The sequence below is a fragment of the Monodelphis domestica genome, chromosome 6, assembly GCF_027887165.1.
Source record: "Monodelphis domestica isolate mMonDom1 chromosome 6, mMonDom1.pri, whole genome shotgun sequence".
NCBI lineage: Eukaryota > Metazoa > Chordata > Mammalia > Didelphimorphia > Didelphidae > Monodelphis > Monodelphis domestica.
In genome coordinates this window covers 290,544,108-290,568,944 of record NC_077232.1, presented here as the reverse complement: position 1 = coordinate 290,568,944, position 24,837 = coordinate 290,544,108, and positions in this window count along the sequence as shown.

The following is a 24,837-nucleotide window of genomic DNA, read 5'->3' as shown; positions in this document are numbered from 1 at the left end:
GGAACATGAGAAGCTGGGATTGCAGGGGAAGGGTTTTGGGGATTAAATTCAGACAAGATTTGCACTGCACGAGAGAAGCAATCTGTTAACTGGGCTATAGGGAAGGTGTTGTCCATCTCTATTTCAGGGAAGGAAATTTCCTCATTCAAAGGTTCAGAAACAGGTCTGTTTCTGGTAGAGTGGGTGTTTGCCCATTGATCCTGTAAGAAACATTTTAGATCTTCTAATTGGGCTTGCATTTTTTCCTCAATTTTTCCTATTTTATCTTCCATATCTCCCATTTTATCCTCAATATTTCCTATTTTATTCTCAATATTTCCTATTTTATCCTCAAGTTTTTCTATTTTATTCTCAATATTTCCTATTTTATCCTCAATTTTTTCTATTGTATCCTCAATTTTTTCTATTGTATCCTCAATTTTTTCTATTTTATCCTCATTTTTTTCTATTTTATCCTCAACATTTTCTATTTTATCCTCAATATTTTCTATTTTATCCTCATTTTGTTTTATTTTATCCTCATTTTGTTTTATTTTATCCTTATTTTGTTTTATTTTATCCTCATTTTGTTTTATTTTATCCTCAATATTTTTTATTTTTTCATCTCTAAATATAGTATTGAGGAGTACAAAAATGACAGTACCTATTAATATAAAAATTTGGAGGTATCCTTCATTCCTCAATGCCCCTACTTCTTCAGCTGCCATATAATTGTCAAAGAATGTAGTACTCATTTTTATATGTATATTTTGTAATTTCACAAAACACGTGGGGAGCAGGGCAAAGCAACAAACTTTCCACAGGTTTTTTTTTTTTTTTTTAATCCAGGAGGTTGTTCCTTAAGGGAAAGGATATTTAGAAACAGTTCTTCCAGCCAGGACTTTAGAGTCCTGTTGCTGAGATTTAAAAACAGCTGTTTTCTGTCTATCAGAGTCACACAGCTGGGAAGTATCTGAGGTCCGATTTGAACCCAGGACCTTCTGCCTCTAGGGCTGGCTCTCAATCCGCTGAGCTACCCAGCTGTCCCTTAAGATTAAAGGGAAGAAAAAGAAAAAACTGCTGATTCCAATTTAACTTAAGGAGAAAAGAGAAAAAGTTTTTTTATACTCACGTGTTCTAGCAGCTGTGTCTTTAAGCCAAGTTTTTTTTGTTAAAAAAAAAAGAACTAAGTGGTGAAACAGTATAGTAAAAAGGCAAGGAAAAAGTTTTATTGAGAGGATTCTTTAGACTCCCGTGTGGTCAGCCACAATGTTACAAGGGAATCACTTTAAAGACTGATATATATTAATTTAAGGTCGCCAAGGAATCAGCTATGTAATTCCTAAATGAAAAACTCAAGTCAGCCGTCAGCCTTTTTTGGAGTTTAATTACAATAGGAGCAAGAAAGGAATTAGAGATATATAGAGAGAGAGAAAGGGGAGAGAAGGGAATAGGGCTTAAATACCCCTTCTGTTTAGGCTGGGCCAAAAGGCCCAAGCCCTTAGATAGCTGGGGCAAAGAAAAGAGATCAGTCCCTATTACTCACGTGTCCAAAATGGAGAAACAGTCTCAGAGGCCCCCACCTTCAGCTTCCTTCAGAGCAAGCTTCCTCAGAGCCCAGCAACCACACCGACCCAAAAACTCAACAACCACCCCCTCGAGTCTCCAGACCCTCCTATCTTTAAGGAAACCATCCAAGTTGCCTCCCCTCAGTCCTCACATCTACCAATCACTCTTCATCAATTTCCCTGTCAATGGAGGCTCTCGCTTAACCCAGGACCGCCCAGAGGTTTCTGGCTTTTTGCACATGTCTGTTGAAGGTCATATTTTCCAATGATTAAATCTATACTCCTTTGTTACAGCCCTTTCTAAATCCTGTTAACTTGAGTATGGTAGAGATTGGAATAATTAAATTTTGATCTAGGCTGCAGCCCTTACTCAATCCTATTAGGACTGAATAGGGTGGAGATTTATTCCAAGTATCTCCATTGTATCAATTCTAAAATCAATCAAGACTCAAAGAAATTCCTGTTCTATGCTTAAGCATAGGTCAAAGTCCTTTCCATTGTTCAGCAAAGGGTTTCTGTCCTAAAGTAATCTTAAGAAGGGAAGAGAAGGAACCTCCCATGCCAATGGAGTTCCCATTCCAATAGACTATCAGTAAGAAATTTTCCAAGTATGAAATATCCCAATGGTGAAATTTTCAACAATTATAAGTCTAAGGAAATTTTGAGGTTTACACTTCACTGATGATTTGAAATGCTAAATTCCTTTAAAATCCCAGGGTTTAGTTATTTAAAATCTTGCCTTGTTCAATCAATTCTGATTTTTCCTCTCTGACTTAGAGAGGTGTTTGTATTGTGTAAAGGGGTGACCAGGTGTTAAGACAGTAATGCTTCATTACCTCTGTTATCTACCCATTTATTTCTTTGATTATATCAACTTGGGAGAGGAGAAACTCACATTGTCCCTCCCCTTACAAAAGGTATGGGGGAAATCTCCAACATCATTACAAAAAATAAAAAAAGATGCCTGAAAGATGATCAGTAATCACATACACATATGCCTAGTTTCCTCTCCATACAAGTAGGCTTTCACAAGTGAAATTTGAGTATAGATCACATCTTGATCATCATCTAATTGCTCAGAGGGGGGAATCTCTTGGTCCTTATTGTTAGTTGGCCATTAAAAAAAAAGAGTTTTTCAACTGCTTGATTACATGGGTTGATGGGGATATGGTTGGGGATATAGACACTAAATGATCACCCTAGTGCAAATATCAATAATAGGGAAATAGGTCTTGATCAATGACACAAGTAAAACCCAGTGGAATTGTGCATTGGCTTTGGGAGGGGGTGGGAAGAGGGGAGGGAAAGAACATGAATCTTGTAACCAGAGGAAAACATTCTAAATTAACTAATTAAATAAAATTTTCAAAAAAAAGTTTTTGATTTGGTAGAATGAGATGTTTTCTTCCAATGTGTTTCCCAAGCATATGTCAAAATCATAAGATTCCGTGATTTTAAAAAGAGGTAACCTTATTCAATAGTCTTCTAATGATCAATATGGGATGAGACATAAATGGACATCGGGGGAGGGATTGTTATCAAAGTTGTTTACCTGAATCATGGGGGAGATTCAGTGAAGTCAGAGAATCAATGAAACAACTATTAAGCGCCTACTATGTGCCATTTACAGTGCTAAGAATAGGTGACACAAAGAAATAGGAAATAACCAAAAGAGGGAAGGCACTAGATATATGGAAGATTTCTTATTAAATGTAGAGCTTTAGCTGAGACTTGAAGGAAACCAAGAAATCCAGGAGACAGAAATGAAGCAGGAGAGCATGTCTTGTCTCAGGGACAATGAAAATGCCCAGAATATTTTGTCTGAGGAGCAATGGGAGGCCCATGTCACTGGATTGAAGAGTTTTTATAGGAAGAGGAAACAGTGTAGAGTGTAAGAAGACTGGGAGCTGGGGGCTGTTGTCATAAAGGGCTGTGAATGCCAACCAGAGAATTTTTTAGTTGATCCTGGAGGTGAAAGAGTTTACTGCCTAGTGACATGGTCAGACCTGTGCTTTAGGAAAACCAGTTTGGTGGCTCAATGAGGAGAAGAGAGACTGTATCAGGGCAGCCGGAGGGTCAGAGGAAAGAAGGAGGTATGTTTGGGGGATATTACCCAAAGGCAAGATCAACTGGAAACAGACAGAGAATAGAAGATAACACTTAACTATGAAGCTGAAGGCCTGGGAGGAGGAATGATCATACCCTAGATAGTAATAGGGAATGTTGGAGGGGAGTTGTTGTTCCTGGGAGAGATAATGAATTTTCTTTTATAAATCTTGATTTTAAGATATCTATAGAATATCTAATTTGAGATGTCTGGCAGGCAATGGATATGAGAAAATGGAGATCAGAAGAGAATTTGGGACTAAATAAGTAGATTTCATGATAATAAGCCCAGAGATAATAATTGAATCTATGAAAACTGATGAGATCCCCAAATTAAGTGGTATAGATAGAGAAAAGAAGACAGCCTATGGCAGAGCCCAGTCAGAGCAATGTGTGAGCACTCTTAGGGAGGGCAGCTGGGTAGCTTAGTGGATTGAGAGCCAGGCCTAGAGACAGGTTCAAATCTGGCCTCAGGCACTTCCCAGCTGTGTGACCCTGGGCAAGTCACTTGACCCCCATTGCCTAGCTCTTACCGCTCTTTTGTCTTGGAACTGATACATCGGTTCCAAGACAGAAGGTGAGGGTTTTAAAAAAAAAAAGCTACTTCTTATTTGACTCTTCAGCATCTGCTTCATCTTAAAATACTCTTGGCTGTTGCACCAGGGGCATCCCATTGTAATGGATAAGGTGCTACAGTTGGAGCCTGGAAAATCTGAGTTCAAGTTCCACCTTTAACACTTACCCCTCTTCATTCCAGTGTCCTCATCTACAAAGGGAGGGAATAAAACCTCATGACCTCTAAGGTTTAACTCTGAACTTGGGATCTTATAATAATTTCATGAAAGGAAATTTACTAAATGAATGTCATAAAAGGGTTTCCTGCAGAATTTAATATTTAACTTCTGTGATGTCATGACACATTCAAGAAACATCTGTAGTTTTAGTGCAAACCAGCTTGGGGTATCATTAAATAGCTTGTTGGAGCTTCTATAGTCAAAGCCCATTATAAAGATTTTCAGCATATGTGAACTGCAGTTCAATGGCAGTCAAATCAGAAAACTGTCTACTTCCACTCTGTTATTTTCTGCTTTGTTGAAGCCAAGGCAATTATGGATATTTTTTTCCTGGAAGAGGAAAATCCACTGATGTGAACTGTTTGGGAGACTGTTAATTTAACGTCAGTTGTCTCCCAGCAGGGCAGCAACTCTCACATACTGTGCATAGTATTCTCAGAAAACAAAAGGTCCTTTGTTGGGAATCCTGATGTTTTGCCCTTTTTTGTTTTGTTTTGTTTCTTTTTTTATAGAGCTTTTTTTTAGGGGAGATGACTGGGGAGGACGGTCAGAAGGGGTGGGGGTAGTAGAAGACTGGGGACTTAGAGATAGTGTCTTTCACCTCAGGTCACTGTACTGCCATGAAGTAAAGATCCTGTTTGGGTTTTAGACCGTTCATTCCCTTCCAAGGATGCCATCTCAGCAGTTCACCACAGACTAGACAGAAACATGAACTACTCACTAGCACGCTGTTGATGTTGGCCCTCAGGTACTGCCAAAGCCCGCTCTACTGGAAAGTCGAAGATACGACCTTTTCACTCTTGGTTCATTTTATTAGACAGCAGTTAAGGTTGGCTTCGTTGGAAGCATTAGGAAGCAAATAGCCACTCCTTGGTGTTCTTAGTTATTTCTTTTCTCTCATCTCATGACAGGTTCATTTATAGGGAGGATTGGTTTTCATGGCTTTATTTGTACAGTCATCTAAAATGGATCTGAAAACATAGATGATGAGAAAACAAAAATTAAAAGCTAAGGAAGACCACCCAGGAAAGGAGCTATTATACTCTTTTACATTCTTGCCAATTCATAAAATTAATTTTTACTTCTGACCTCAGCAAAAGTAAATTGGAATCCCTAGAGATGAAAGGAAAAGGAAGGCCCCTGTATCCTCCAAAGGTAAATTAAAAGTACTTGGGGGGGAGGAGAGAGAGAGAGAGAGAGAGAGAGAGAGAGAGAGAGAGAGAGAGAGAGAGAGAGAGAGAGAGAGAGAGAGAGAGAGAGAGAGAGTTCTAACTTTAGTAAACTCAGAATTTACTTTTGGAATTTAGGAGACAAACCAAACTTGAAACTTAGCTATTTTTTTTATCTAAGAACATCCCTTGGCTATGGTGGACCCTTTTCCCATTGGTGAATTCCCCCAGGGGTTCCATTTTGGGGAGGGACCCAGGCCAAACAACCTTTACCTCCTTCCAGGTTCAACTTCTTTCTCAATTTTACTGACCCCAACTCCCCAACATGAATTCCTCCCCCATCTTTCTTTTCATCACTCTTTATGTATTGTTTCCTCCCATGATAACATAAGCTCCTTGAGAATAGGGATTATCATTCCTTTTACTTGTATTTGTAATCCTGTTGAATGTTTTTCTGAGGCAAAATGGCCATATGAGATTTGAGAAGCTGGAAGAACCACCAGAAATCTAGCAAGGAAAGCCTCTAGTGAAGCTTTCCATAACTGTATCAACTGAGCCTGGTGAGCTCATGAACTAATTTCAATTTCATTCTGAGCTAGTGATTGTTATAGAGATTGTGAATAAAAAGCAGAATTCAGTGACCAGCTAGGATTTTACAGAGTGAACTAAAGGGTAGAGAGGATAGCCTTTTCCCAATAGTTAGAGAGAAACAAATTTCTTCTTTAGCCCGAGGACTGCACTTTGTTGATTTACACTAATGTGCTAGGCCTGGAGTCAGATCAAATCTGGCCTCAGACCCTTAATAGCTGTGTGATCCTGGGCATGTCACTTAGCCCATTCTCCTCAGTTTCCTTGTCTGTAAAATGAGCTAGAAAAGGAAATGGCAAGCCACTCCAGTATCTTTTCCAAGAAATCCCCAAATGGGATCATGAATAGTCATATGCAACTGAAAAATGGCTGAAAAAAAAACAATGATGATACTAATAGGTATTTCTGTATGATGGGGGGAAAGACAAAGTGAATCTGAGGGACTATCACCAATGGAGTATAATTTTCTAAGAAATAGAATGGTAAACTTATATTGTTCTTTATCAGGAAAATAATGGCCATCAGGTTCATATGTCTCTTCCTTTGGAATGTGGAGTTTAATTAAATGAAAAGTTATTAAAAAATTCAAAATTACTAATATTTAAATAGTTACTTGGGTCTCTGTCCTAATCTAAATTTAATCTTGCCTTCTTAACCTTAACCATCTTAACTTGGCTTCCTCCATTTCTCTTTTCTTACCATGGACAAAGTCATTTAACCTCCATTGCCTAGTTTTGCCACTCTTTTGCCTTAGAACCAATATACAATGTTGATTCTAAGATGGAAGTAAAAAAAAGGGTGAGGGTAGCCAAATGGAAAAAAGCACAAAAATCCAAAGAAGAAAAGAGTTTCATTAAAAAAAAAAACCTAGAATTGGCCAAAGGGAAAAGGAAATTCAGAAGCTTACTGAAGAAAACATTTTCTAAAAATTAGAATTGGGCAAGCAGAAGCTAATTTCATCACGAAACACCAAGAAACAATAAAACCAAATCAAAAGAACTGAAAAATAGAAGAAAATATAAAATAGTTCATTGGATAAACAACTGCGCTGGAAAACAGATACAGGAGAGCCAATTTCGGAATTATTGAACTACCTAAAAGCCATTATTAAAAAACAAACAAACCCTGGACATCATACTACAAGAAAATTGCCCTGTTATCATTGAACAAGAGGGTAAATTAGAAATTGAAAGAATCCACCAACCACCTCCTGAAATAAATCCCCCACATGACAACTCCCTGTTAAATTAAATTAAAGCCAAATTCCAGAGCTCCCAGATCTAGGAGAAAATACTGCATGCAGTCAGACAGAAATAATTCTAATATCAAGGAGCCACAGTCAGGATTACACAGGATTTAGCAAGTTCTGTGCTAAAATATTGGAGATCTTGGAATATGACATTCTGGGAGACAAAGAAACCAAGAATGACCTACCCAGAAAAACTGAGAATAATCTTCCAGAAAAGAATAACCATTTAATAAAATAGAAGATTTTCAAGGATTTTTAATTATGTGATTTTTAGATTTTCTCCATTTTGCTTAGTCTAGCACCCAGGAATGTACACACCCCCACTGCACTGGCATGCTAGCAAGTGACAAATCAGAAACGACTGTCCCCTGGGCTGTCCTAACCCAAGCTTGAGCCACCACTGGCACATGTGAGATGCAGGAAGTGATGTAGAGAACTGTCTTTGGAGTTCTCGTGACTTCCTATGGAGAGGGCTGGGTACCAGTTCAATTCTGGAACTTGAGGCTGGAGGAGATCCCTCAGACAGCTTCCTTGAGATGGTCATGTGGTGAGTGATAAGACTAACTCCCTTTTCCCTTGGCTTTCAGGGGAGGCTCCCTTGGTCATCAAGGCCTGGAACTCCTGCCTGGCTCAACCTGAATTGGAGCAGTTTAAATTAACTCTTTTCTCTCTCTCTCTCTCTCTCTCTCTCTCTCTCTCTCTCTCTCTCTCTCTCTCTCTCTCTCTCTCTCTCTCTCTCTCTCTCTCTCTCTTAATTTCTTCCTCCTATTGTAATTAAATCACCATAAAGTTCCATTCTGACTTGAGTGTTTCATTTGGGATTTAAGAAATTAAATCCTTGGTGACCAATAATTTTTACACTCAATCTCAACCCTAAATTTACCCCTTACAATTAAAAGACGAGACCTGAACTGAACAAGTTCACTTCCAGGGATAATATAGAAGTGAAATAAATGAATATTCATTTTTGACCTGATTCAAAAGTCTAGAGACTACAAATAGGAACTCAGAGCAAAGATGTCTCCTCTAAATGGAGCTTGTTGTGCCTTGAAACATGGATTTTTTATTTGTTAACAGATTATTAATAATACCATATTCCAACTTTCATGATGATAACTTCTTATTATCAAACCTATTGCTATTCCTAGCTTTTAGAATATAATATATATCTTTTAATCTCCTTACCAGTTGTGTAATTAGAATTTGCTCCCCAGGACTCTTTTCCAGCATTCCATTTGTGTATTTACGCTAACATACTAACATAGGGAAGATATAAGTTTTGTGTAGCTCCTCCCTCTCTCTCTGCTCCCAGGAAGATGGTTGTGAAGGTTAGGTGAGAGTCAGGCAGGAGAATTTTGCCCCTGTGTTTTTTACTTAGGCTTTCTAATATTTGGTTTTTTATTTCTTCTACTTCAAGTCATTATTAATAAACTATAAAATGTAATACTTTCAGTTATTGATATTAATTTAAATCTTATACAGTGTTTTATAAAGTATAGACTTATGGGATCCTAAGATTTAGACCTGGAAGACATCTTTAAGCTAATTTATGCATCTTTATTTTTTCAGATGTAAAATTGAAGTCCAGAAAAGTAATGGAGCTATGGCAAAGACACATGCTAAAGGTTTGCCTCTTTTGGGCTTCAACCAGTTTATAGGTTACAAGAAGCAAGTTATAGGGAATAAAGAAATGAAGGGGGTTTTGTTCTGGGCTCAACTTGACTCAGGCCATACTCCTTCCATATTTTAACAAAATGAGATAATCTTTGGTCTTTCAAGAATTAACCAAAAGAGATTTGCTTAGTTAATACAGTAGAAGGATATTCAACAAGGATGTGCTTTGAAGATACCTCATGCTCCCCTACCCATCTTGCCCAATGTAGTTCACAGAGCATTGGAGTCTACCTGGAGGAACTTATGGTTGTTTGGTGCTCAGATGACCAAGAAGTTATGTCAACAGTCTGAGTCATTAGTATCCTGAGCTAGTCAAGAAACTAAGGATAGCTTATTAATACTTTTAAAGAAAAACAACAGTCTAACTTCCATAGCCAATATGAAAAGAAAAAAATAACGATAAAGCTGCCACAAATGTTCAGTTTTTTTAAAAAGTGACATTAACACTTTGAAATTAGATGAGACAACTGCTATTTGTAACCTAGAAAATTTAATTCTATTCATAAGATATTTTCATCATGGCAAAATGGAAAAGAATATGCTGTATTATCATTGGATAACAGGATGTACAACTGAAGAATTCCTATTTTAAAAGAAAACAAATCAATTTGTCCTTTTGACTAATTAGCACAGAGGAGACAAAATTGATAACTTCAAAATTTTTGAATGTAGTTATTGTACTGAAAAATAAATGTGAATAGTGCAAGGATATGCTGTAGCACATACGAACAAGCTTTAGCATCAAGAAGAATGTCACAACAATTTATGTCTTAGATGATGCTGACAAAATAATTTGTCTCATAAAATCAAGATCAATTTATTGGATTATTTACCATTTTAAGCAGAGATGGGCAGTGAACATGTTAATTTCTAACCCACATAGATACTTGGTAACGTTTTCATGACAAATTCATTACTTGTCTATTTGAATCGGGAGAAGAATTTGTTGTTTTTGCACTGAACTTCCTTTCCACTTGCTTAAGTAAACAAATAATATGATATGGCTACAAAGATTAGCATAGTTTGCAAAATGTCATCTTAAACTAATGAACTTAACACATCATTAGAGTGTGCAAATGCCAATGTAGTTCATGTTCAAGACCAAAAAAAAGGTATGGTTAAGAAATTAAATTTTGTGATCACACATTTGAGAAAAATATAGAGTACTTTATGACATTATATAATTTCTTACTAGAAAATGAACTCTCTTTGGGTTGCGGGGCCTGTCCAGATGATCATATGAGTAATTGCCTGAAATTTTCAATAAATAAATTGGAGTTGCAAGCCATTTGATATACCTTTAATGTCTCTGGGTGACAAATTAACAATAGATTTTAAAAAGTTAAATACAGAACAAGTAATTTGGGACTACAAACATCATTCAGAAACAATAACCTTATAAATTTTTGGCTAAAAATAAAAAAGTGAATTTCCATCTCTCATCAAAAAAGCTTGTAAAATTCTCTTATTATTGCTACCATTTGTGTGAGGAAGCATTTTCATTTTATTCATGTTTTAAATCAAAATACAGAAATAAATTTAGTATAGGATTATATTTCACTGTGTTTGGTGCTAAGCCAAATATTGGAAATTTTTGTTCAAATAAAAAAGTCCAATATTAAAATTAAGTTTATATTCAATTATTATATTGTTTTAAACACCTTCCAAATTATAAATTATTCCATTAAAATGCTATTTATGTTCATCAAAATTATAAAATAAACAAATTTAACATTAAATCCTGTAGATAATACTAAGTATATGAGGTTTTGCTACATTATTTCTTTTAATTCATGCACCCATAAAAATATATGCAATTATCATAACATTAGTTTTATAACTTCATACTTGGTTGTCAGAATAAAGGATTATAATTTATCATAATTTTATTATATACTTTTTAATGTGAAGGTTTAAGTTATCACCATTATAAGCATTTAAAAATAACTTTAAGAGAATATTATGAGTAAAATATTAAATTACCCTAGATCAATGATGGGCAACCTTTTGAGCTTGGTGTGTCAAAATTCACCAAGAAAGCAAGCATAACATGGGTGGTGTGCCACTTCAAGAAAAAAATATAATTTCACCATATTTATAGTTTAAATAACAAAAATGTATAATTATAATATATAACTGTATTTAATAAACCAAAAACTAATTATTTAACTTACCTGCTTAGTGACTTCTTTGTTCATCTGTCAGTCGGTTTCTTTTGTTGGTCTTAATATTAGTTAATTTGTGTGGGATGCCATGAACTAAGATAAGTGAGGGGGAAGGGAAATTATTTAACTAACCTGACTATTAATAACTTTTTTATTGATGAATTTCATTGGCTAAATCTTTAATTGAAGGTTGATATTTTGTACACTTCAAGCCTAAGCAAGCACTACTAACTTCATATGTCAATCTGTTTCTTTTGTTGGTTTTGATATTATTTAATGCTAAGAATAAGGTCTCACAAAAGTACATAGAGGGAAAAATTGTGAGTAAAGCAATTGCTATATTTTTCAGGGTGCTAAAAGTGTCTGGTAATCAATTCCAGGCACTCCTCCATTGCATGTGGGCCAGAGCCCCACCCAGTCTTCGGTGGGCTGGCCATGCCCTGCTCTTCCCCTCCCCAGCTAGCTGGCTGGGGGGCAGGCACCAGGAGAGCAGTGGCTGCCACCCGCCAGCCTACCTGCCCATACTCCTTCCCCATGCATGCTCCTCCTCCTCCCTGACCCCCTGGGAGCTCCACTCACCCCAGCTGCCTGGTGCACATGGAGCAAGTTTCTCCCCTCCTCCTCCCAACCATGTGCATGGCTCCCCGGGCAGCAACCCAGCCCCAAGGTGCACTGAGTCTGCATGCAGCTGCATGTCATAGGTTCGCCATCACAGCCCTAGATGTTCATAACATTTTTTTTTTGGTTATTGAAAGGGTTTCATCAAACACAAAATATTGGAAAATACTACTTTACACTAACATCATATAATTCCATTGTGGCCCAACTGCTTAAATAAAGTTTAATGATGTAAGATTTCATGAGATAATAGGATTAAAAATTAAAAGAAGCCTTAGAGGATATCTAGTTTAATTCCATCACTTTATGAATGAGGAAACCAAGTCACAGAGAAATGAACTTTTCTGTGGTTATAGACACAAAATGTGAACCCAAATTTTCTAATTAAAAATCTAGTGACTTTTTTTTTTCATTACATGAAGCTTGGAAAGATGAATGAAGAATCTCTAGGGGTCTATATGATCTAGGGATCATTTATATATTGTCCACAATACTTCTTTGTGACCAGAACTATATTTATTTGGAAATATCTAACAAATAGATTTAAAAATACATGGAAAATGTTAACTTGTAGTCTTCTAGGTCAATGTAACAAAGAGGGATCTGTTTCTATTTCAGTTTGACACTTCTGATTTAGACTCTCCATTTCCCTCCACCAAAACCTCATCCCCACTACCAAACTTATTACAGCATAATCCTTCAACCATGACAAGCAGATGTCCCATTTATGAAGACTTCTAGGAAAACAGAAGTTACAGAGGGAAAAAAAATTCAATACTCTGCTTGTTAGGCACAAGTTTGTCCAGAAAATAAAGCAGAGTAAGTCTAAATCCTGGCATTTCTGCTGAGAAGAAGAAAAATGCAAAGACATGGGCTTCTATACGCCCAACTCCAATCTGAGTTGCTTGACTCAAGAGCACTTAGAATGAGTTTTAAAGCTACTAAGTCAGGAAGAGGTGGATTGTGAAGTATTATTGCCCTATCAGAGTTTCCACAGAGAATAGTCCACTTAACCTTTGTCAGTGTATATCTTTCGGCTGTACAGGGTTCATTCCAGCATCCAGTTCTTTGTTTGATCCAATGGTAGATTCAATTATATGATTGCTTAAACATCAAAGCTTTCCCCACTAATGTTCTTACCAGGAGTCATAAGCAAACAGGTCCTTTCTCCCTGGCTGAGGCCAGCCTCCTGTGTAGTTCCTACTGTCCATTCCTCTACAATTTTATTTCTCTGATTGTTGGCAGATGGAATATCTGCTTTTCCCATTGCTATGAGCTGAATGTGTACCATGCACACTCTAGCCAGAGCCAGAGAGTTCGTTTGGGAGGAAGTCAGGGCTCCTTGCCCTGGGACAGTCCTATTTCTTGAAAGTTCTATCAGCATTTTGAGTGATCCTACTTAAGGTGTATAGCAAAGACAGGACCCCAGGGATATTTCAAAGGATTCCCTTCCCTCAGTTAGGGCATCAAGTACATACACCTGCCTTGGGAGAAGTAGGGCACATTATTAACAGTGGTCAGTGGGAGTGAGTTCTTTTCCAAAGTAGCAGCATTGGCCAATCTGTTCTTTGGCTAGCTCAGCAACAGACATAATTCTTACTTAGGCATTACTTTAAGATTTGCAAAGTGACATTGGGCATTTCTTTACTGGCCCTTTCTTTCCCCTTCCCATTCCCAGAAACCAAACCCTTAGAGGACTTTGGTGTCTGGAATGCTCAACCTGGAACATTCAGGTTCAGGCTTCATCCATGCCTCATGTCATTCCCTAAGCATAGAGCCATTGCCCTCAGAATATAAGCTCCCTGAGGGCAGGAACTGCTTTCACTTTTCTATCTGTATCCCAGCACTAAGCACAGAACTACTTAGAACATGGTAAGATCTTAACCAATATTTTTTCATTCATTTTTCATTGAATTACTTTCTATATATTATGGCATTTGTTCCTAAAATCAGTGACAGTAGTTCAGAGATGATCTACAAATCATTGATAGTGCCTAGAAATGCAAAAAAAGAAGCAAACAACAATTTTTCAAGAAAAGTTCCTATGTCCAGGAACAATTAAAAAATAACAAAATTCACTAAATACATCAGGCAAAAATGTTATATTCTTTCAGTGTGAATTTTTGGATGACTCAGTTTGCCCATACTTGTGAGAAATCCCAGTGCCAAGTAGCCCTATTTTGATTTGAATGTTAAACACCTTTTTGTTTTGGAGGTTTCTCTATTGGATAAAAATTTTCCTCTCATGAAGCCCAGTTTCTTAGTTCGACCTTTGCCTTTAATTTGTCACAGCTGACCATTCCTTAATACCATAGCTATAGACTGCAAGGAGGATTACACACCTGATTGTGGTTAGTCTGTGTAGGCTTCCCAAAAGGCATAAAGAGACTCTCAGGTCCAGTATCTCTTTGGCATTGGGGCTAGGAGTTGTGTCTTCTCCTGAGAATATGGTTCCCAGAGTTCCAAAGTCTTTGGCTTTGTATGATGTTTGACTTTTGACTCTGTGTAATGACCAAATGTAAACCTATCCCTTTTTCCTGATTAAAGAGTGGGTTTTCTAACTACTTGGAAGTTCTGAGTTTATTTCCAAGTTAACAATTCAAATCCTTGATAGATAGATAGATAGATAGATAGATAGATTGCTTCAGGTTCATCAAATTGCTCCTCTAAGAGGATGTGGGGTAAACATTAGATGTGGTTAGAAAAACAGCATTTGGGATATCATGATCTCAACTTGTCTCAGGGACTTGGGGGCAGAATTTGGCAGGTTTGTTATAAATATTCCTCAAAGTGAGCAAGAAGTCAGTGTGACTTTTATGTGTGAGAGCAAGATCTATAATTACTTCAAGAACAGGTAAGGTAAGGCTTAATAGAAAATGGTGATGATGGAGTAGCTAGGTGGTGCAGTGGATAGGGTCCTGAGCCTGGAATCGGGAAGATGCATCTTCCTAAGTTCAAATCTGGCTGTGTGACCCTGAGCAAGTCTCTTAACCCTATTTGTCTCAGTTTTCTCATGTATAAAATGAGCCGGAGAAGAAAATGGCAAACCATTCTAGTATCTTTGCCAAGAAAACCCCAAATGGGGTCATAAAATATCAGGCATGACTGAAAATAAACAACATCATGGTAATAAGTGCTATCCTCATCATTTTGCAGATAAAAGACCCTCCATCTCCTACTCCACTGCCTTTGCCCAGCTGGTCCTCATCCCTGGTATGTGCTCCTCTCTCAACTAGGTGGAGGAAGGAATCCCTCACTTTCTTACTTTACTTTCTATATGGAACCTTTCCTGATTCTTCATCCATACTCCCAGCAGCTAAAGATTGTCTGTCTTGCATTTATTTTGCATATATTATGTATTATTTACATGCATACATATTTTTGCCCCACAATCAACATCATGAGGACAAGAACTGTTTTATTTTTTACTTTTGTGACCCCATTGCTTATCACATAGTAGGTTCTTCATAAATATTTGTCAATTATTGACTCCATTGAATGAAAAGGAAAAGATAAGTAAATGAGCAAACAACTGGGGAAAAGCTCCTCCAGCAAAACCAACAAATTCTATGGATTTAAAGACCCTGAAACGACATCAGCAGAAGGGAAAAAATAACAAATCGGTTTCACCAACAGCCCAAGAAACCAAATTGGACCTAGCACAAGGAACATTAAACTGCATGATTAAACACTTTAAAGGCAATGAAGGAGGACTGTGTCAAGAAAAACCTGGAATCTGTAAAGAGAACTCTGTCATCAGCAAAAACAGAAGGCACACTGCTAACAAATTACCAACAGGGAGAAAACAACGGAAAATTGGGGAAGTGGGGGAGTGGAAGAAGTGAAACCAATAGGAAATAAAAATCTCGAGCTGGAAGACACATCAGCAAAAGTAGTAGAAAATTCAGCAAAAGGAGATAAAAGGAGAATTTGGAGGAGCACAGTTTTGAGTACTTAAGGAAACATGACAGAACTATGAGACAGAGCTCGGACACAATCTACAAATCAATATCACCCCAAAAAATAAAAAAGAATCAAACAACAATTTTTCAAGAAATTGCTCAAGAAAACTTCCTGGGTCCAGGAATAACTGCAAAAACAGTAGAATTCACTAAATACATCAAGCAAAAATGTCATTCAAATCATTGAGAATTTTTTTTTTACCTCAGGTTCAATGAATGGCTGCTTTAAAAGGATTTGGGGTAAACTTTAAAAAATGGCAGTTGGATTATCATGATCTGAACTTTTCTTAAGGACTTGGGGGGCAGAATTTGGGAGGAGATTTGTTGTAAATGTTACTCAAATTGAGCAAGAAGTCAGTGGGATTTTTATGTGTGGGAGCAAGAGCTGTAATTGTCTTCAAAGAATAGGTAAGGTAAGACTTACTGGAGAAGTGTCATAAAGACAACAATTATACTGTTATCCCAATGGAGTCGATATAAAGGCATGACAAGACAACATAGGCTTTGACTCAGTTGGTGATTGCCTCTTCTCTCTTTGAGATCTTCAAGCAGAGAGTAGATGAATCCTTGCCATGGATATAATTGTCATTGTGTCATGTATGTAAATGTCACGTGGGGATTAATTTTGTGTATGATTTGAATTAGATGGCCAAAGAAGTACCTTCCAACTCTCATATTCTATCATTCTGTGACCAACAGTAAAATCACTTGAGATGGGAAGAGGAACAATTATTTTTATTATATTTTTTAAATCAACAATAAAAAATAATAGTTATACAGAACTTTAAAACTTACAAAATATTTTGCTTATCTCATTTTATCCTTACAATAATTCTGGGATATAACTGGTATTATTGTCTATTTTACAGATGAAGAAACTAAGGCAGGGTAGTAAAATTATTTGCCTAGGCTCACACAGTAAAATAAGTAAAGGAGAAGAAGGCCGAAGAGGAATTACTTGATTTTTGGCAAAATGTACAAAAATCAAAGAAAGAAAAGGGTAGAGATAAAAATAGAGGGGACAATTTGAAGAACAAAGGAGAGGTAGAAAAACACTTCATAGTTAATTGAAGTCTCTTAACTGAAGTTAGGATTATGGGCATATATTAGGGTGATGAAGAGAGTGTAGATATAAAGGTATCTAGGGCTATGAGTAGATATCAGAGGGAGCTCTTGGTATGGATGCAAAACTAGGATTTCACAAATAAAAAATAAGTAGTTGATCTTGTATTTCTTAACAAGAAATTACTTAGAGCCTTAGCACAATGGAGGGAAAACCAAATTTATAATATTGAATGGTAATGGATTTAATTCAATTTGCCACCATCATATATCAAAATAACCACATTGTAGAACTCGCTACCTCATAGTATTATATACCAACTACAAGATCTAGACCTTCTCTACTTTGAAAATCTACATTTCCAACTCTTATTCATCCATTAATCCCATTACCCCACTCATACTAGACTTACTATTCTTCTCCTTTGTACTATTTAGTCACTGGAGTACGCCCTTCTCATTACTCTCCTTCCCTTTTCTTGAGTTTGATCCTCCACTGACTTCATTTGCCTCCACTCCTTTCTCCTCCACCCCAGTTGCCTGCTACTGCAATGCTCACCACCTACCCATCACATGAGCATCCCTCAAACTCTAACCCTCTAGCATTCCAGGCCTGTCGGTTCTCATCATTGGATAATGCCCATTCCCTAATTTCTTTCCTCCTGCTAAGTGTTACTAGCAAAAAAAAAACATAAGTAAATGGTGCCAATTTCACCTTTTACAAATCTACTATTGAGTTACAGCTGTAACTCTTACCAAAACTGGCTGATAATAAACTAATTTGTAATCTGATTCCTTGAACTTTTGAGATTTCCCAAGGCTCCATATCAAAAGAAGGAATATACAAGCATACCAAAAGTATAGAAGTCACATAACCCTGTGTTAGCATCATCATCATCATCATCATCATCATCATAGCAACACTAATAATCAATCAATAGGTAGTATTTATTAACCCAACCCTGGACAAGTCATTTAACCCTATTTGTCTCAATTTCCTCATCTATAAAATGAGCCCAAGGAGGAAATGGCAAACCACTTTAGTGTCTTTGCCAAGAAAATCCCAAATGGGGTCAAGAAGAGTTGAACATGACTGAAAGGACTCAACAACAACAGGAACAACATCAACAACACTTATATAATGTTTTAGTTTTCACTTTACATAGATTATGCCATTTGATCTTAACAACAATCCTATGAGGGAGGAAGTATTATTGTCTTCATTTTACAGAGAGAGAACCTGAGGGTTAGTGTTAGTTAAATGACTTGCCCATTGCCATACAGCTAATGAATAGAACTTGAGTCTTCTTGACTCCAAGTCCAGTCTAGGTGTTGCCCAGGAAGGATGCCTTTCCCCTAGCACTTCAGAGTCTTCCTTGAATTTCATGACCAGTATAAAAAAAATTATATCTTTATGGGCCTTTTGTATGGACTTTCAGTTGTGATTTACCTGCCAACCAAAAGACAGCAAGTATACATGAAAGAATCATAGAATCCACATGCATGGAAGGAAGCAGAGAGGTGGACTCCTCCATTATGTATCCTAATGCACTTACAGGAATAGACTAACTAAATATCCTCATGAGCTCCATGTCTATTTGGACTAGGCCATCAACAGCTAGTCCCCCATTACATTTCATTTGTATGTGTATTGTATCTTCAACCAGCCTTAATTATTTTCTAGTATCTAAAGATGTACAAGAAATTAAAGGATAATAGAAATTCTTTTCATTATTAAAATCTTAAAATGATTATTAAAATGATTATTAATTAAAAATTCCATTTTCTCTCCTATTGTTCTCACATTTTGTCTCTGGCCCAGAGACATTTGAAATAATCCAAATACTTTTTACAAGTAGATTTGGCTTTGCCAAGAATGCTGGCAGATGTGATAGTAATGGGGGAATGTTGGCTTTGCCTCACTAATTTACTCAAAGGTTATTAAGGTGCTTGGAAGCATTTGTGTAAAAGGAAAGTCATTGAGTCAACCTTTGAGTAAATTACACTCCACAACAAGTAGGCCCCTCTCTTTCAAAACTGCAAACCTTTTCTCATTTAACTTCCAAAATCTCATTAGAATTGTCCCTTTTGGCAATTGAGCTGCTTGACAATAAAGGAATTATTGCTCTCTGGAGGACAAGAGAGGCTATAAAATGTGCAAAGTTTAAAGAAATATTCATTGATTTTATTTCTACATGGAGCCAGGTCATCCTGAATAGGTCCATCATTTTTTTTTCTTCCTTTAGAAGGACTTTTGGTGCATAATGTAATTATTCTTTCCTAATGTACTCCTCAAAAATGTTCAACTTGGGCAAAACATCACTTTTCCTCCATTTATTGAGGATGTCTCATTACTGCATATAGCCTGATTCTGATCATTCAATTCAATAATAAGAAGTGTATGCAGAATATTGAATGTACTTGAGGTTGAAAGCTTGAATAGGCTTTGTTCCCAGAATTTATCCAGTTTATATAATTGCATGGAAGGAGAAGTAGGGAAGAAAAAATAACTCATGTTGACCTTTTGGCTAACAGAGCACCTTATACTCTTAACACTCAAAAACAACCTGTTTGGTGAATATTATGAGCCTTATTTTCCTTCGGAAGGAAGGAAGGAAGGAAGGAAGGAAGGAAGGAAGGAAGGAAGGAAGGAAGGAAGGAAGGAAGGAAGGAAGGAAGGAAGGAAGGAAGGAAGGAATGAAAGAAGGAAGGAAGGAAGGAAGGAAGGAAGGAAGGAAGGAAGGAAGGAAGGAAGGAAGGAAGGAAGGAAGGAAGGAAGGAAGGAAGGAAGGAAGGAAGGAAGGAAGGAAGGAAAGAAGGAAGGAAGGAAGGAAGGAAGGAAGGAGGGAAGGAAGGAAGGAGGGAAGGAAGGAAGGAAGGAAGGAAGGAAGGAAGGAAGGAAGGAAGGAAGGAAGGAAGGAAGGAAGGAAGGAAGGAAGGAAGGAAGGAAGGAAGGAAGGAAGGAAGGAAGGAAGGAAGGAAGGAAAGGAAAAGGAAGGAGGGAAGGAAAAGGAAGGAAGTTTAAGGATTGAATCTCCTATTTGCCAAACTAGAGAAACATGTCCCAAGTATCCAAACAACTTCCTGATTGTTTCAGCTTTCATCTAGATTCCTAACTGTGTAGACAAAACTGCAGAGAATCCAATGTCTTTGCTGGGAGCAGACAGAGTGAGGGATCTTGGTTCCCCAAACCCCAGCTTAGAAGCTACCTGTGTGACCTTTCACAAGTCACAACCTCTCTGGGCCTTGGTATTCTCCTCTATACAATGAGAGTTTTGTCCCTTAAATTTCCTTTTAGCTCCACATCTATAATCTTATGAAATGAGATATATGTATTCAGATCAGGAGGATAATATTGCCATGAGATCATAGACACAGGGCTATGTTCCAAATAAGGTCATCTACGTTTTATTGAGCATAGAGTATTTCAAATGGTAGGTACTTGAGAAAAGTATACTGGAGGACGAGGGATAATCCAATAATTCTATCATTCATCTGAAATAATGCAGACAGCTTTGAAGGACAGAGATTTATATCCATGGAGTTAGTGTCCTTGCTATGAAATTGTTGGAAGTTGATGATCAACATATACAGACCTGATATTAAAGTCTTCTCTGTGATGAAGTTTAATGGGTTAGAAGTATTCCTATGAAAAAGAAGTAAGATTCTTTTGCTTTTCACATACCTAGACAAGAGAGAGACAAGAAAAGGATCTGAAAAAAGATGCATTTGAATATAGAATCCTTCAAGGTAAAATTGAGATGGGGAGGAGGAGAACTAGAAATTGAGAGATAGCTATAGAATTAATAACAGCAGAAAGTCCATTAACACAGTTCTTTCAAAAATCCATAGGGAAATAAAGACAAAAACCAGATTTCAATAAAGGAAGGGATAAAGAAGGGCCAGATCTAAAATATGGACTAAACCTCACCTACCAATGAATGCAGGGCAGCTGGATATTGCTATAATGCACAGAGAAGTGAGCTTGGAATCAGAAAGATCTGAATACAAATCTAGCTATGTGACCCTGGCAAGTCATTAAACCTTTATTTGCCTCAATTCCTCATCTGTAAAATAGAGACACAACAGAGAAGGAAATGACAAACCACTCTAGTATCTTTTCCAAGAAAACCCCACGGACTTAGTCATGAAGAGTTGTACAGGACTGAACAAGAACAACCAGTGAATGCAGGTTGTTGTTGTTTTTTTCTTCCAGGTTGTACTATGTGCCAGATACTATGCTCAGCTTTTACAGATATTATCATTTAATACTCACAAAGAGGAGGAAAGTTCTCTCTTTATCCTTATTTTACAGTTGAAAAAACTGAAGCAGCAAAGGTTAAATGACTTGCCCAGGGTCATATATCTAGTATCTCAGGTTAGTTTTGAACTCAGGTACTCCTGACTCCAGGCCTATTACTCTATCCACTATACCCCCTAGCTGCCTCTTTTTTGGGGAAAATAGTTTGAAAAGGGAGCAAAATAATAGTTTTATTTTCTTATTTCAGTAGTTTGAGAATGATTCTGCCAACGTAATAGGAAATTTTATTTTGAAATCCCTCACTTGTTGACATAAAGTATATTAAACAACAGATCTATCTATTGTTTCTCAAGCTTTCTTCCATTAAATTATTCCACTTATTTTTTCTTTTTAAATATATGAATTATTAAATAAATGAATTTTCATTTTCTACAATCAAGTAGAAATTCCTAAATCTTTTAACATTAACTTTATATAGAAAATGTAACTTACATAAAAAATGGTCAAATTTATTAAGAAAATTCCCTCTGTTGGACTTTAAGATGCTATTTGAAGGCAGTCATCTATTTCAGTGTAATTATTTACCTGTGTTCATGCAACACAATTCCTTTTGTATCAAGATCAATGAAAAATATTGATGCAATATATCATGAAAAGAAAGTGAATTATACTGTTCTTTGGGGACTTTTTTAGTTTTAGTTTTTGTTTTTCAATAGGTCTGTTCAGTTTATTTTTTTCAATTACATGTAAAAACAGTTTTCAGTACTTGTTTCCTGACATTTTGCAATCCAAATTCTTTCCCTCCCTCCCCTTCCACCTCCCTAAGATGATAAATTATCTGATATAGGTTATACTAGTACTGTCATGCAATATATGTTATCACAATCTTTGGAGTGTGTTTTAGAAACATTATTACATGAAACTATTTTGAAGATGTTAATTTAAAAGAAAAAACTTGAAGGTTAAAAAAAGTGTAAATGGCATAATTAAGAACATGGATACATATAGCATAAAGCTTCCTCACCTTCCTAATACTCCCATAAACAAACAAAAATATCTGCACAGAATCAATGCTAAAAGCAGCAAAAACAGATAAGATTTGCAAGTTAAATTGAACCACCAGGGACTACAAAGGAAGAAGGATTCTGACTTCCCTGACCTCAATCCCACTGCTGCAAGCCCTGGGGGAAGAAATTTAGCAAACAGAAGAGTCAGTAACTGGCAACCTCACCTTTTTTTTTTTTGAGTCCCAGAGCTTACATCCTGAAAGATACTGCTGGAATCCTAAGGCAAGGGGGCTCTGGTAGCAGTGAACCATAAAGTCTACCAGTTCTAGGTCCTAAGAACAGAACTGCTGGTTCCTTCAGACCAAGGACAATAAAAACTGAAATAACTAAATAGGATCTATGACAAAATGAACACACACAAAATCCTGAAACGTGAGGTAATATACCCCCGCACATTAGAAAACTTATAACTCCAGTCAAAATCTAGGAATTAAGTCAACTGGCCTAGCTGCTAAAATTTTAATATGAAAATGAAGAAGAAATGAGCAAGCTAAGGAGAAAGAACCCAACTATTGATAGCTATTTTGAGGATAGAGAAGACAGATTCAGATTCAGAGAACAGTGATATAAAACACTTACTTCAAAAACAGTAAAGAAACACAACAAATGGCCACAAGCTCAAGAAGAGCTTTAAAAAAAAAAGTTTAAAAACCAAATGAGAGAGGTTGAGGAAAAATTAGGGGGAAAAAAGCAATGCAAGAAAATCAAGAAAATTATGAAAGTTCACCTAAACAGAAAAAGAGATCCAGAAACTCCTAGAAGAAAATAATTCATCTAGAACTTGAATTGGACAAGGGAAAAGCTAGTGATTTCCTAAGACAACAAGAAATAATAAAGCAAAATCAAAAGAATGAAATACTAGAAAAGAATATGAAACATCTTATCACAAAAACAACTGACCTGAAAGATAGTTCAAAAAGAGACAATATAAGAATAGCTGGATTCCCAGAAAGTTATACGAAACTAAAAAAAGAGAACTTAGATTTATTTATTTTAAAGTATTTTTCCATTGTTACATGATTTATGTTCTTTCAGTATAATTGGAAGAGATGAACAGGGTAACTATAGAATGTTACAGAGTCCTATGGATTATAGCATTATCAATATTGGACCTGTATGCACCCATTGTTATAGCATCCAGATTTTTAAAGGAAAAATCAAATGGAATACAGACAGAAATATATAATAAAATAATAATAAAAGAGGGTTTTAATTTTCCCCTAACAGAATTAAATAAATTTAACCAAAAAATAAATAAGAAAGAAGTTAAGGAGATGAATAGAATCTTAGATAAGTTAAATATAACCTATATCTGGAGGCCCCCCATAACTACATGAGGCTAGCAGCAGGTCTAAGCCTGAAAATACACATAATTCATAGTGTCTTGAGGTACAACAATGTCTTAGAAAACATAAATATTCTGCAAAAGTCTTTAACACTCACCATACTATGGAGTATCCTTCATTCATACTTTTTTCTTTTGACTTTGCAACTTTCTTTTTGGAAGCATAGTGTGAATTCTTCTCATTATCTTTCCATTTCTTTATTTATTTCCCTTATTTTCTTTATATTTCAAATATTTGTCATTTCTAATAATACAATCCAATCCATTACATTCAAATATCACAATCGATTTGACTATTTCTCCTAAACATTCCATTTGTGTTATTTCCAATTATTTTGTTATAACAAACAAAGCTTCCAAAAATATTCTCATAGATACAGATTTTTACCCTCTTAGTTAATGCCCTTTGGGCATAATCCTAGTAATAGAATCCCTAGGTCAATGAGCATGAGCAGCTTTACAGCTTTTAATGAATATTTCCATCTTGTTTTCTAAAAATAATTTACAGCTGCTTGTTTCTCCATATTCTTGTCAGCATTTAATTTGATCAACTTAACCATTCTGGTTCTTAGTTAACATACATTACCAGAACCATATTTAGCTGAGCAGCAGACATAATCTCTTTTTCCCAAACCAAGTCTTTCCAGTTTGGTCATACCCAATGAACTTTTGTTCCAGTGCTACAACCTCTCAGGAATGAGCCACATTCAGCCATAGAAATGTTGATCAATGGAATGTTGAGGAGAAATAGTTGAATAGATTGTGATATTTGAATATAATGGATTGTATTGTATTATTAGAAATGGCAAATATTTGAAATATAAAGAAAATACAGGAGATATGTAAAGAAATGAAAAGATAATAAGAAGAATTTGTACTATGATTATAAAAATAAAGTATTAAAGTAAAACAAACCCAAAGGGAACTCAAAAGCAGAAAATGTTTATATTAAGACATAAGTATAATTTATGCATTTTAGACAAATTGAAAACAATATGATATTGTGGGTTTGCACATAATTTTTCCTGCATTTTGTTTTTGATTTTTTGGATTACTGGAATAGGAAAATGGGCAAGTCATGTAGCAAGGAGAAGGTATATTGAATGACCTGTTGCATATTTGCCAGTTATTCAAAGACTGTAACACTTTTATTCTATAGGATATTTTGGAAAGAATATATAGACAAGAATCAGATAGGATAGTTAAAAAATAAATGAGTTTTGATCTGTA